This window comes from Bactrocera neohumeralis, chromosome 6 (genome assembly GCF_024586455.1).
Source record: "Bactrocera neohumeralis isolate Rockhampton chromosome 6, APGP_CSIRO_Bneo_wtdbg2-racon-allhic-juicebox.fasta_v2, whole genome shotgun sequence".
In the NCBI taxonomy this organism is placed as follows: domain Eukaryota; kingdom Metazoa; phylum Arthropoda; class Insecta; order Diptera; family Tephritidae; genus Bactrocera; species Bactrocera neohumeralis.
Genome location: NC_065923.1, coordinates 20680018 through 20694154, shown reverse-complemented (window position 1 = coordinate 20694154; position 14137 = coordinate 20680018). Strand labels below are relative to the sequence as shown.

General features: G+C 31.4%; 1 protein-coding gene across 4 annotated transcripts in view; it reads right to left on the bottom strand.

The window, feature by feature from the left end:
* Nucleotides 1–8285, bottom strand: part of LOC126763673 (solute carrier organic anion transporter family member 74D) — a 122064-nt gene extending 113779 nt beyond the window's left edge. The window contains exons 1-2 of one of the 4 annotated variants that reach the window (XM_050481387.1): nt 8061–8285; nt 708–961 (exon numbers count right to left, since the gene is read on the bottom strand). The gene's annotated coding sequence lies outside the window, so the exon portion shown is untranslated. Of the gene's footprint in view, nt 1–707; nt 962–3758; nt 4041–8060 lie in introns of those variants that run through there. The other 3 variants (XM_050481385.1, XM_050481386.1, XM_050481388.1) reach the window with 3 other exon arrangements.
* Nucleotides 8286–14137: the final 5852 nt, after the last annotated feature.

The window sequence follows — 14137 nt, the reverse complement described above, 5'->3', positions numbered from 1 at the left end:
TCTTGGTGTGTCTAGTACCGTTTAATTTAAAAGTGATTTAAATTAGTATCTGTATAAGGAAACCTGTGCTTCTGGTTTTCAATACTAGCGAAATATTTGTTAAAAATCTTAGTTAAATATATTATCACCTCGTTTCGGTTATGTGTGTTTAATTACGTCGACGAGAATAATGTAAATATCTGATTAACACGATTGCAAATGAGTTAACCTGTAAAAATTAAGTGGTGATTTTAACTTTTAAGTAAAGCTGCTCGAGGATTCATGCATTTTATTACACAATGAATAATTTTACATTTGCTGACGAAAGCTCGGACGATTAAAAAGTGTTTACTAGGTTTTTGTGCCGTTTTGAGTGTTTTATATAGAGAGCGATCTCCAGTAGAAGGAGCTAATGCGAGTCTTTTACTTGAAAATATAAATATTTAGAAATAAACAATTCACAATAATTATCTTTAGAGAGTTAGCTAGGTATTTTTTACAATTCGGATTTCTAGCCTAATTATGATAATACAATTTTTTAATGTAGAGTCTAGTTTATAAATAAAAATAGATATAAAAAATATTCATTTTGATATAAAAAGTAATTGTTTGCTATACAAAATTATGTGGTAAGGGGGGTAGTTACCACATAATTTTGTATAGCAAATATTTACTTTTTATATCAAAATGAATATTTTTTATATCGAAAATAAATATATTTGACTTACACAGATTCGTAAATAAATGCAGCAGTTTTTTATTCGAGAAAAATTGCAGTCCAATTGATTTTTATTCACATTTACACTGTTTTAATACTTTTTTTTTTTATTTGTTGCTATTTAATTGCACTGAATTTTTTTATTTCATTTGTATTATGTTGATTTTATTATGATTTTTATACGATATTTCTATGAAGTTAACGATATTTACGTTGCTAATGACGTTTATACGGCTAAAGCGTTGCCAGGTGATTTAATGGGTACTAAAATTTATAAGGAATAAAAAATTATGCGTCAATTAATTTTTTTTACTAAGAATTCAAGGAAAGTAGTATGGTTTTTAGAACAAAAAATATTTTTTTTTTTTTTTTTTTTTTTTTTATTTTATAAAAGCTTACATAATAATACAATTATTATACAAACTTAAGAAAATACGCAGCACTAGCATCATGGGCTATCGGCCGATATGTATGGTTTTTAGAACAAAAAATATTATTGTAGCTTACGATAAAGGGCGTAAAAATAATTTTTCATTTAAAGTATTAGGAGAAACAAATTTGGTTTCAACTTAATTTTTTATGAAAAAAATATTATTTAAGATATCTCAAAAAAATATTATTTTATTTTTTTTATATTTTTTATAGAAGTTTAAGAGAAAAGGACGTAAAAATATTTTGGACACATAAACTTTTATAAAAAAAATTATTTTTAATTAAATTTTTTTTTTATTTTTATTTTGTTTTAATTTAAACTTTTATGAAAAAAATTTAGTTTTTAGTATAAATATATACTATTTTTTACAAAATTTTTAATTTGGTTTAACTTAAATTTTGATATAAAAAAAGATAATTTTTTATTTAAATTTTAATGCATTTTTTATTTTGTTTTAATTTAAACTTTTATGAAAAAATACTATTTTTTAATTTAAATTTTTACGAAATATTGTATTTTGTTTTAATTTAAACTTTTATGAAAAAATATTTTTTATATATTTATATTTTTTATCATAGTTTAAGAGAAAAGGGCGTAAGAATATTTTTTTATTTAAAGTTTTAAATGTTATGGCACAATACTTCATTTTTATTTTATTTTTTTTTTTTAATTTGAGTATAAGAAAAATTTATTTATTTATCATTGTTAAATTTTTTTATTCTTAAATATTATTACACAATATTTTAAGGTTTTCTTCATTTATAAATATTATTATAAAATATTTTTAAGCACAACTAATAAATCAAAGTCAATATTTTTGCACATATTTCATTCATAAATTCATTTCGCTTGAAACGACGCAAATTTTCCGGCGACTTCGCGTTGCAATTTCAATATAATTTTCCACAACTCAAAACTGCTTCAATATTTGTGGTTTTTCTTAAGCATGTCTTCAACACGTTTTCGGCGTTACAAACATTATCACACAGTGGTGTTGTTGTTGTTTCTTTAATTCGCTTGCAGCTTTGTGTATATCACTTTATTTTCTTTTGATTATTTTGCTTCAATTTTTCCAAACAACTTGTCGCACAACGTCAGATATTTAAAAATAGCATTTAAAAACATAAAAAATGAATACCCATTCGGTATACAAACCGAAAAATAATGGCAGCAAAATGCAAAATGCGCAAAACAAAAATTACAAAAATAACAACGAACCCAAAGAACTTTAAAAGCGAACAAATGCGCGAGTGTTGAGAAATTTTACGGAATTTATATACATACATATGTGTGTGAGGATGTGTTTTTGTTTGTATTACAAATATTTTTATGTTTTTTTACATTTAAACGTGCTTGCGAAATTAAAAAAAGTAAGAAAAAGAAAGCATAAAAGCATTATAATTACAAAAAATAGCACCGCATTGGTGGATAAACAAAGCATTTGTAAATTTTTCGCCGACCGGGATGAGTAATCAAAAAAATAAGCACAGATAAGCGCAGATAAACAAATGAACGAAGGTAAAAAGATAAAAAAGTTAAAAAAAAGTTAAAAAACGTGAAAAATTGGAATATTTTGCAGTTGTGAGTTTAATAAAAGTAATAATTAATTAAACAAATTAAGGCATATGTTTCGAAAATTGAAAATATAACGCATCTCAACCCTGCAAAAAAGCACTAAATTAACCGTTTTTGGAAAAAGTGATTTTCAGTAAAAAAAAATTGCGATTCAAAGCACTTTAGCAGTCAAATAAATATTTTTAGAGTGGTTCAAATTTATTTTTAATGAAATCAAAGACACAAAGTGTAGAAAATTTTGTTTCGTATAACGTCTCAAAAACATATTGTCTTTAAAATTTGTTTCGAAAAATTTTAGTTTTATTTTTCAAAAAAAATTTAATTAGTTCTAAACTAAATATTAGTAAAAATTTTATTTTATTTTCCAAAAAATATTATTTTAATACTTTCAAAAACTTTGTTTTCCAAGAAGAAACAACAACAACCATGGCAAATATTTATTTTGCTACAACACTACAGCTTAAGAAAATATGTTCTTTTTAATAAGTTAAAAAAAAATTATTTAAAATAAAATTATTTAACATTTTTTTTTATTTTCCAAAACTTTTTTTTTAATATTTATAAAAACTTTGTTTTTTTAAGGCACAACACAATGTTTACTATTTCGAAAATTAAAAAATTTTTGTTTCTCTAAATTTTTTTCGAAAAAAATGTAGTTTAAAAAAAAAATTAATTAAATATTTTTTTTAATTTTCAAACAAAATATTTTTTTATACTTTCACAAACTTTGTTTTCCAACAAGCAACAACAACAAGCATCGAAAATATTTATTTTTCAACAACACTCCAGCTTAAAAACAAAATATGTTTTAAAAATTTATTTTCCAAAAAAATATTTTTTCAGAAACTTTATTTTTCAGCAGACAACATAAAATTTAACAATATTTTGAAAATTAAAAAATATTTTCTTAAAATTTTTATTTGGAAAAATTTTAGTTTTACTATTAAAAAAAAACATGTTTAAAAATAAGTTTTTAAATTTTTTATTTTCAAAAAAATATTTGTTGTTTTAAACTTTCACAAACTTTATTTTTTAACGCTCAACACAACGTACATAATTTCAAAAATATTTACTTTTCAACAGCACTTCAGCTTTATAAGAAGCACTGACACCACACACCACTATACTCCACTTGTTTTACGGTTGTTTGTAGAACTCGAACTCAAACTCGAAGTCAAACTCAAAACTGTCAAATAAATTGTGTATGAGATGTGGAAAGACCGCTGAACGTATGTATATTTTTTAACTGAATTTCGGGGGATCCGCACTGCAATGCTGCTCGCGATTGAATAATTGCGAATTGTATTTGCGACCAATATTAAATATGCGAAATGCGAAAAACGAGCGGAGCGGAGCAATGCAGAGTGGAGCAGCGTCGTGTAGCGTCAACATTGACTGGCTAACTGGCAGACAGACGGGCCGCACAGCGGACAGAACAGGCCCCACAGCGACGATGACGACGACCGAGACGATTATAATGGTGATGATGATGACGATGATGATGTTGGAGGCGCAACGTAACACGACGATGGCAACCAAATGCGAATACGGAATACGAGTACGAAATATGCATACCTACATACATACATATGTATGTACATATGTATATACATATGAAATTTTTAAGAGTTTGAATTTTCGGTTTTTGAGTTTCGAGTTGGACTTCCCCAAAAAGTGACTCTTAACTGTGTACTCCCGCATGTAAAAAAGAAACAAACACCAAAAAAACTTAGGCGACGATTAGGAAAATATGTGTGTGTTAAAACAACAAAACAGTGTTAAAACGAATTACACAAGCGGCCGAAATTCGGGAGACAGGAGAGCGAGTAAAATTTTGTTAACAACATTTTTTTCAATATTCTCGAAAATACTGTGTTTTTAAGGCCAGAAATAAACAGAACTAATAATTTATGTAAATTGCCGAATTGTGTCTGCCAAAAAGGTTAATTACACACATACATACATACATACATAATTATAACCTTTGTGGCCAGTTGTCTGGCCGACACTTGCCGGCACTTTCAACGCTCTTCTTCAGACTTTTTGCTTTCAGAATTGCACACTGCTCTCTGCGCTCTCTTGTTTAATGCCTGCTTCATACTCTTCATTTCAACGAAAATTTGTGCTGCCGAAACAAACTGAGCAACGCTGCGCAAATAAAAGTAACAACAGCGACTCTCACCGGCAACAGTTGCTATCAGAACAATGAAGTTGTTCTCCATAGGGCTATGAATGGGCAGTAATTAATTACTCTCTCAGATTTAATGCGAACCAGCACAAAAACAAGTGAATTTTAATTACAAAATCTGAGTGTGAAGAACAGTTTTTATATTTATAGAAATTTCATTCTCATAAGGGAGATTTTATTTAGAAGCACTCAATGTTCTGAAACATTCTCAACTCGTCCTGAATTTTTTTTTGTTTCTTCAACTGTTCTGAACATTTTTTTCTGTTTCTGTAACGCCATTAACGGCGTTTAAAGTAACAGTCCTAGGTTAAATATAGCGCTTCCGAGTGTTAGGTCCGGTTTAGGGTTGTTGTTCAGAAACGTTGCTGGTTTGCCCAGAACATTACAGTGTGCTTTAAAATTTCTGCTGAAGTGCCAATCCTTGACTAGATATAAGTCCTCGTGGACCTCATTTACATAGTCGGCTCTACATATTTATCATCTTAGAATTTAATCATTTTCGATTAAGCTGAAGTGTTGTAGAATTAGAACGGAAACCAAGTAAATAACAATAACTTCTCCAAAGTGCAGCTTCTTTCAAGGCAGTAAGCATTCACTTCGGGCTGTGAGCTCAATGATAAACAAGAAGTGGAGGACCTAGCATTAGGCTACTTCCATATTAGTCTCTCTGTGCTTCTGCTCGGAATTGTTGGAATTTTTTAAGCCGATAAGCTTGGCTTACCGAAATCCCTACAGGATGGGAACGGGGGAAGACTAGCCCCTGTCTTCGTGCGTTCTGCGGCTTAATCTATGTGTCTCACAGGAGCTCAGCGTGGAACTTAAGAGGACTATTGAACTATTTACTCTTAGCAAGGCCCACATCATCGCAACGATAGGTATTCAAACTAGCTACAACCTTTCAAATTTGCAGGGCGAAAGATTAAGTGGAAACATTAGACATTTTCTCCTTTACTATCTGCTTTTGCCATATTAACGTTGAAGCAGACAGCCGAGGATCACTCCTGCTACGAATCAAGCAAATGAGCTGCATTTTATATTAGCTGTCTCAATGAATTTGTGTCAGGCTCAAGGTGCTATGCCACATGCGACAGTTTTTTGATATATACCTAGGAGTTCTGTATCTATTTATGATTGGAACGCATATGAAAAGCGTACGTATCCGTGTGGGATTATTGGTGGCTTGATAAATATCAACCTGTTTACCTAACCGCAGCTATTAAAAATATAATTAAGGAAAGGCAATCATTTCAAAAACATTTAATGTTTTGAATTTTTAGACTCGCATGGAAAGTATAATTCTTCAAAAGTAACTTTAGGCTCTCATATGTGACTCCAAACCCAAAGCATAAAGGAAGATTAAGTCACGAACAATAATTTTCTTCAGAAATTATAACAGAGCCTTCAGATCTACTAATTACTAGCAGTTCATTTAGCAATAAATATTAAAATTTTTGAAAATAGAACATTTCAAATATAAGAAAGCTATAAGCCAAACAAAAAAGATTTGCCTTCAGAACCTCTTCTTCTCTTGTTAGAATAAACTAGCCGAGACACTACATCGGGACGTGTCATAGCTGAGTTCTGAGCAGCAGTTGAGGCAATTTCGCGGTGAGTGAGAGTTTTTGAAGAGCGTCAAAATGCGAGCTAGCGAGTCTCCCGAGCGCCTCTTGCAAATAAGAGCGAAATTTAATGTTTTTATGTAAATATGTATCAACATGTGAGTACGTTTGTAATAAAAAAAAATTACTGATACGGTTTTATATACTGAAATTGTAATAGTCACATATTTACAAAGCGACTATATGTGTTTGGGTGTATGTGTTGTGTGTCTATGTGTAGCGAAACGAAAATGAAAATAGGGAGCACAGCGTTTTATTTTATCTTTACTTTCTTAGAGAGCCTACATTAGTACGAATGTATATATGTATGTATGTAAATATGTCAGCATATGAGTGTGTATGCGTGTGTGTTTGAATATTTATAACTGTATTCGTTTGTTTGCTATCTTGTGTATGCGTTTAAGGTTGTCTGCCTTTCGAAAAGTCAGCGTTGACTGTGTGTGTAAGTGTGTTCGTGTATACATATGGATATGTGTGTGATTGTGTGTGTTTTGTTATTCTTTATTTTTCACTTTTATCTTAAATTGTTTGCATTTAATATTTTTAATTAAAAATATTTTTTTTTGGAAATTTTATTTTTATTGAATTTGTGTTTTTTTGCAATTATGAGCCCAAAAAATTATATTAAAATGTTTTACGATTTATAAATTATATAAAACGTTTAAACTCATGTACATTTTTGAGAAATAAAAAATTAAAAAAAAATTTAAATTTAATTTAATTAAATTTTTAACGAAAATCTGTCGAAAAATAATAAAAAATTTGGAAAATTCATTTCAATTTCTTTTTTTCAATTTTTTTTTGGGTTAGCTAGATGCGCGAGTTGCTCGCTTTTTCGTTGTTGCTATATGGCTTGCTTATCGTATAAGTGTTTTTATGTTTGTTTGTATGTGCATATGTATGTCAGATTTTACGAAGTGATTAAATACAAAAAATTTTCACCCAAACATACCTTGACATGTGTATAAACAATACTTTAAATACACGTGTGACTTAACATAATGTTAAAAAATAAATTAAAATTTTTTGTAATTTTGAAAAAAATAATTTTCAATACAAAAATGTATTTATTGTTTTTTTTTTATTTTGAAAAAAAAAAATATTTTGCAATACAAAAATGTATTTATTTTTTTTGTAATTTTGAAAAAAAAAATTTTTTTTTGTAATTTTTCAGAAATTGTTGTTCAATTAAAAATTAAATTATATTTTGTTTTCGTTATTTTGAAGAAATTAATTTTCGTTTTGACTTGTTAAATTTTCACACATGGCAAGTTTCGAAATTTTTTTTCCACATATGGCACCCGCACTTTATATAAACATTTATATGCATATACATATGCATGTATTTGGGTATATAATATAAAAACAAAAATTTAAATAATTTTCGAAGTCCGTCTTTATTGACGTTTGACACTTGGCAAGCGCTCAAGTCACAGTTAAACCAACAACGGAGCGACTCGATTTAAAAACGGCGCCACGCGTACGCACATACCGGTTAACTAACTAATTAAACTAACAAATTTATTTAGCTCTAGGCAAATTAATCACATTATACTCGTCGTAATCTTGTTGTTGTTGTCTGTGTGGCCGCCGCTCACGTTCACACATCACATCCGCAGTGTTTGGCGTTGGCGTCTACGAAGTCTGTCCTCTATTTTTTTTTTTTTTTTGCTTTTTTCGTTTTCGTTGCTGCTGTGTCGTGGTCACACGCTCAATCAATCAACAATCAACAATTTATTCACACGGCTCTAGAGTGGACGCGGCCAAACGCGTTCGCAGGCGAATCGAAACTGAAAACGAAATTTTTAAAATAACTTCAAATGTACGAAAAAACGCAATACATATGTACAAATGCACATATGTATCGTTGTATATGCGCGCGAGCCGTGAATGAGCCTACAGATATGCCACACAGTTGTATTGCCATGCATGGGAGTGCGAATGAATGTGTGTGTGTGTGCAACGGAAATGCGTGAGTTGGCGTGAGCATGGCGGAGAGTGCAACGCTCCTACAGGTCGAAGGTGCATAGACGCTGCGCATGTTCAAGCGCTCTCTTACCAAAACGCTGAGCGCCGCAGAGTGCATTGAGAGCGTGAAGTAAAATATTGTTTTATTTTGAATTTATATTTTTACTCTGTTTATACACATATGTATATATATATGTATGTGTGTGTGTATGAAAAGCGCTAATGCAGTTGTGTGTGCAGGTAGCAGTGTGCCAACTAACAGAAAAAAGTCATTAAAACAAAACATAAATAAAGAAGAGCACTGAAGAAGTCAAACAAAAATATCCAAAAAGTAAATATTGCATGCATGTCTGTTTGTATGTATGCATGTGTGTGTGCACATGACTGTATATGCGGGTAGATACAAGCTGTAGCGCATTATGACAGTTCATTGTACACACGGGTATCTCGTAGAGCCAGGGAAAATGAGCATATGCTGCGTTCAACGGCGCATTTGCACACAAATTATTAACTAAATGTTGATTGATTTTTAATCAAGAACATTGTTTAATTGTGATTGATATTTATAAATTTATATATAAATTCCACACATTTGATATTCTCTCCAGGCTTAATTATGCCCAAATAAAATAAGCATATAAATACATACATTATAAGTAACATATTTCAAAACTAATGATAATATTCCATATGTATAAAACTACATACTATGCGCTCTCGGTTTTACGCTCTCTCTCTTTTTCCTTATTCTCCCATTTTGTACAACTTATTTGTTTATCAAAATTGTTTCTCTGCTGAATTGTTTATTCGAAATATACATTAAATTATGCTCTTGGCAGCAGAAATTAATTCTCTCGCTCTTTCGCTCTCTCTCTCTCTTTCTCTAGGCGCTGATAAGAACCGCACGAAGCATTTATGTACGTGCATTGTCTTGTTATCGCTGGCTCCACTGTATCCTATGGTTCCTTTCAATACAATTATACGAATCTCAGTTACATCTTTAATCCGCTATTAGCTTCTCCATTTCTAATTGTCTTATACTCGTATATGTAGTCCTGTTGCCATGTCCGTTTGTACGAGGCTGATTTTTAAATGTTTTTAAAATAAGTTTGTAGGGAAATATAGAAGATCCTATAAAAATTATTCATATTTAAATAAATGATCAGCGTGTAGAACAGAGTCGATTTAGCTATGTCCGTCTGTTCATCTGTATATTTGTGAAGGACTACCTCACTTACTTTTCCTCTCAAGAAACTGCTCATTTCTCGAAAACGCCGATATCGGACCCTTATAGAATATAGCTGCCATACACACTGGCTGAACAAAATCAAAATTAAAGCTTTTTTATTTGGCAAATTATCTTTACGAAAATTAGCATTGATTATTATCCAATACACCGTACATCAACTGATGATCCACACGTCAACCAAAAAGTGAAGGAATTGGTGCTTGAGGATCGACGACTAATAGTCAGAGATCTTACTGGGGTCGTTGGAATATCGGAAGGGTAAGTGAAACAATTTTTGAAAGATCATTTGGACTTTAGAAAAGTGAAAGCACGATTGGTTCCACAATCATTCAATTTTTTTGAAGAATGACGTCGCGTTAACGTCTGTGAAACAATACTTTCCGACGACCAGGATGTCATGAAACTTTGTATTACGGGCGATGAGTCTTGAATCTATGCTTACGACCCGGAAACAGACGATCGATCGGTCGAATATAGTGCGAAAGATGAGCTGAAGCCAAAAAAAAACACGTCAAAGCAGGTCAAAACTCAAGGTTATGTTGACAAGTATGGTGCACACCGATCTTCGTCCGACCGGCCAAACTGTCAACAGAGAACACTAAATAAGTAATATGTGTCATTTGCATGAAGCTATTTGTGAAAAAGAGTTCGGAATTATGGGTCGACAACTCTTGATTTTTGCCCCACGATAACGCACCGTCACATACTGCATTGATTCTTCGTGAGTTTTTCACCAAATTTTCAACCACTATCGTGCCGCGACCACTGCATTTGCCTGATTTAGCTCGGTGTGACTTTTGGCTTTTCAACAAGCCCAAACGAACGCTCCGGAGGAGTTTTGAGTCAATTGAAAACATTAACCGTAATCGCTACGCGCATTGAAGGCTATTTCGGACATTTACGCTAACAACAGTTTCGAGGATGGGAAAAAGCGTTGGCACATGTGTATTGCGGTCAAGGGGGATTACTTTGAGGGGGACGACACAGATTTTAAAGAATAAACTAAGTATTTTAGAATTATGTCTTACTATTTTTTGCTCATAGTAGTATGGAAGCAGAGCTTAATCAGAGCATTAGAAGTTCCGATTTCTCGCGAAAGGGTTATTTTGAAAATTCTTTAGTTATGGTATTAGAATCGAACAACTGAAACGAAGTCATGAGGCGTAACAAAATTTCGTCACACACTCCTTAAGTAAAAAGAGAGCTTAGTAAAAGCTGAACCAATTTAAATATACAATATCATTGTTGAGCCCAATACTGGACGCCTAAAAACAGAAAGAAGCAGAATAAAAAGGTCAGAATATTTAAAACTGTTGAGCATTTCAAGTTAAAAAAATGTATAAAATAAACAAACACTGCAATAAAAGTACCAAAGTATACATTTGAACAATTACAACTGAAAAAAATTTTTGAGAAGGGTTGCCACTTGCTTACAGTACTAAAAATAATAAAATTTATGTGATAAACGCGTCAATATAGCATTATATTAAAGTGGGTTAGATCATTTTAAAGTTGAAACATTTTTTTAAAGAGTTGCCACCTGTTCAAAAAAGCATAAAAAATATTAAAGCAATTGTAATATTTGGAAATCAAAATAAAAAGTTGCATAAGCGATTTTTGTCAGAGAGTTGCCACCTGTTCAAAAATTCATAAAAAAAATTTAAAAATTAAAAATATCATATGCATAATCGTTATATTGTATAAATACATAGAAAAACAATATCTTTTAATCACTTAATATTTTAATTGAAAAATAATTTTCCCAAAATAAAAAATCCAGTTATAAATGAAATCAAAATTCATAATAATTCATATATATTTTTTACAAATACACTACATATGTACATACTTTTAATTTATAATATTAATAATCACTTGTATAGATATGATGACAGCGTGTATTGTAATCTTGAAAAATCTTGTTGGCTTCACTGTGCGTTCCTTCCCAAGTTTGCATTTTTATTTGACCCTCTTTCGTCAAAGGTCCCCGGTAGTGTAAACAAAACAGTTTGTGCTGAACTACAGGAGAATCCTCAAGAAAATAGAAATCATCATTAGGGTCCTGCTGGTGGCCAAGCGGAATAGCGATAGTCAAAGCGATGGCGCAGCAAAATGTCAAAAGCAATGGAAATTTATTGCACATTATTTGTCAAATAATTGGTTGGCTTTGCTTCAAGACTATTTCCACTGCTTCAATTATTTTGTACTGTTTTAAAAATGTCATATTATTTACGAATTTGGCCTATCAATGTTTATGAAAAATATTTTGTTTATTATTTTTTAATGCGCATTTTTTGCATCTCTAATCGCTGAATGACGTTTTTTTTTTATTAATTTCACAAATTTTTGCTAGATAATAATAAAGTCGTTGCATGTATATATGTTTACAGTGAATTCACAGAAATTGAAGAATTTCTTCTATATTCCTATTCCTTATCCAATAATGTCTACTATTAGGTCTAATCTAATTTATTTGTGCTTTACATTTAATTTTATTTAATTAAAGGAAAGCCAAAAATATATTTTATTGCAAAACAATATTTTTCCATAAAATGTGTCTCCAATAAAAAAATATTTCGAAACTAGAAGCCTTAGTAAGACATCAGGATCATAGAGCGGAACAGCTTGGTGGCAGATCCGGACTATATGGTCGATTTATAAGAATCTTCCAAAGAAGCTCTCGGACCTTTTGTTGAGTCATCGATGAGTTTGGCCTGTCGTTCAACCGATGGAACTCTGGGCGATTGCGATCTCAACAGCTTGGTGCTAGATCCGATGGGCTTGGAAGATCCCTTGACCCATGGAACACAATTCCTCTCCCCTTGGCCAAAGTTCGCCACTTCTGGACGATTGATACCTTCTGTCGATGCAACTGCTAACAGTATAGGTCTGAATTAAGAGTTTGGACGGTGGGAAAGCAGCTCATAGTTGATGATTCCCTGCTAGGTCCTTCAAACACAGCAAAATCTCGTTTCTTTACCATAGTTTTCTCCGGCGCACCGCGTTTGGACGACGACCGTTTTCGCTTGTCAGGAGTGACCCATTTTTCATCACCACCCTGCCTTTGAAATGGATCGATTCTGGCGGGATTCAGCAGCAATTCACAGCTGAAAATTTGGTCCATGAGGTGCCTTTGCGTTAATTTGTGTTTTACACAAACTTCGAGCTTTTGTTTTGTATCCAAAAAAAGTGAGTTGTATCCTTGATATTGAAATTACAAGAACGGGATTTACGAATTCGAAATTGCGAGGGAATGACTCCCACGGTATCAGGACATAACAATTTTTATATATAATATGCCTTGCTTCCGTTTTCGAGCGAAAAAACTGATGTCCATCTTCAACAATACTGAGTCAAGCAATCACAAAACAGTCTGAGAAGTTTTTTCAATACGAAATCGTAACTTTCTAACGCCACCCAAATCACGATCCCTCTTATATGAGTTAGATTACTAAAGCCTTCCTTTGGTAAAATAATGTCTTTCAATAACCAATTCAAGTCATATATAAAGGCTGCCACTTGAAAAAAGTAGTCGAATTCCCATTTGCGTTAATCCATATTTAATCTTCTTCGACGCAAATTCTCAAATATTAGCCATTTGCTGGAAATAATAAATCAGACTCGCGTGGTAGGTTACCAGAAGTGGAGAAGAATTCAAGAAACCTCAGCAGTGATCGCTTAAGTATCTTTCTGCATAAATCTTTCCTTATAAGTTTTACAACAACAATAATGACATCTAATATTTCTATTCAAATGATGTGGTATAACAATCGTTCAACTCGATTTACTGTCGGGTATATGGCATATCGTCTTAATTTTCTATTATTATTTATTTCGATATTAGTATGAAAGAATGTGTTTGAATGTATTTGTATATATTTCATTTCATTCAAGGTTAATCAAAACTTCAGACAACAAATAAACCACAACTGAACGTCCAGAATATACTTGCCTACATCCATGCATATGTAAGTATGTACAGTAGGTTTGGGTGCACTTGCGTATGTATATAAATTATATAAGTATGCTATGTGCGTATGCAAGTGTTCGAAAAAGGTGAATAAGTATGCAGACAAGGCCTGGACATTTGTTGATTTGTTCGTCAACAATTGAAAGATGATATAAAATTCACTATCAAATTTGTTAAAAAATAAATACGTCAGTGCATACAGATGTATATGTATGTACATACATATATGTATAAATAAAAATATACATGTTAGTGTTATGAATTCAATTGAGCCGACATTGACATTGGAAAGCGTCCGTACTGAAATATTCTTTGACAAGTGAGAAGTGTCAGTTATTTTGAATGAACTTGAAATTGATTTTGTTATGAAAGTATATATAATTAATATATTAGGGTGTTACCCACAAAATATAATAAAGTTTTATAGTCAATAAAATT